Raw genomic sequence first — 294 nt, 5'->3', positions numbered from 1 at the left:
ATCTATTTCTCACTTCCACTGTATAATCATAAGGGATTTGATGTAGGTCATATCTGAATGGTCTAGTGGTTTTCCCTACTTTCTTCAATTTCAGTCTGAATTTGGCAATAAGGAGTTCATGGTCTGAGCCACAGTCAGCTCCTGGTCTTGTTTTTGCTGACTGTATAGAGCTTCTCCATCTTTGGCTGCAGAGAATATAATCAATCTGATTTTGGTGTTGACCAATGGTGATGTCCATGTATAGAGTCTTCTCTTGTGTTGTTGGAAGAGGGTGTTTGTTATGACCACTGCATT

Source organism: Bison bison, unplaced genomic scaffold (assembly GCF_000754665.1).
Source record: "Bison bison bison isolate TAMUID 2011002044 unplaced genomic scaffold, Bison_UMD1.0 scf7180017864254, whole genome shotgun sequence".
NCBI lineage: Eukaryota > Metazoa > Chordata > Mammalia > Artiodactyla > Bovidae > Bison > Bison bison.
The sequence above is the reverse complement of the archived record's forward strand: the minus strand, read 5'-3'. Positions refer to the sequence as shown.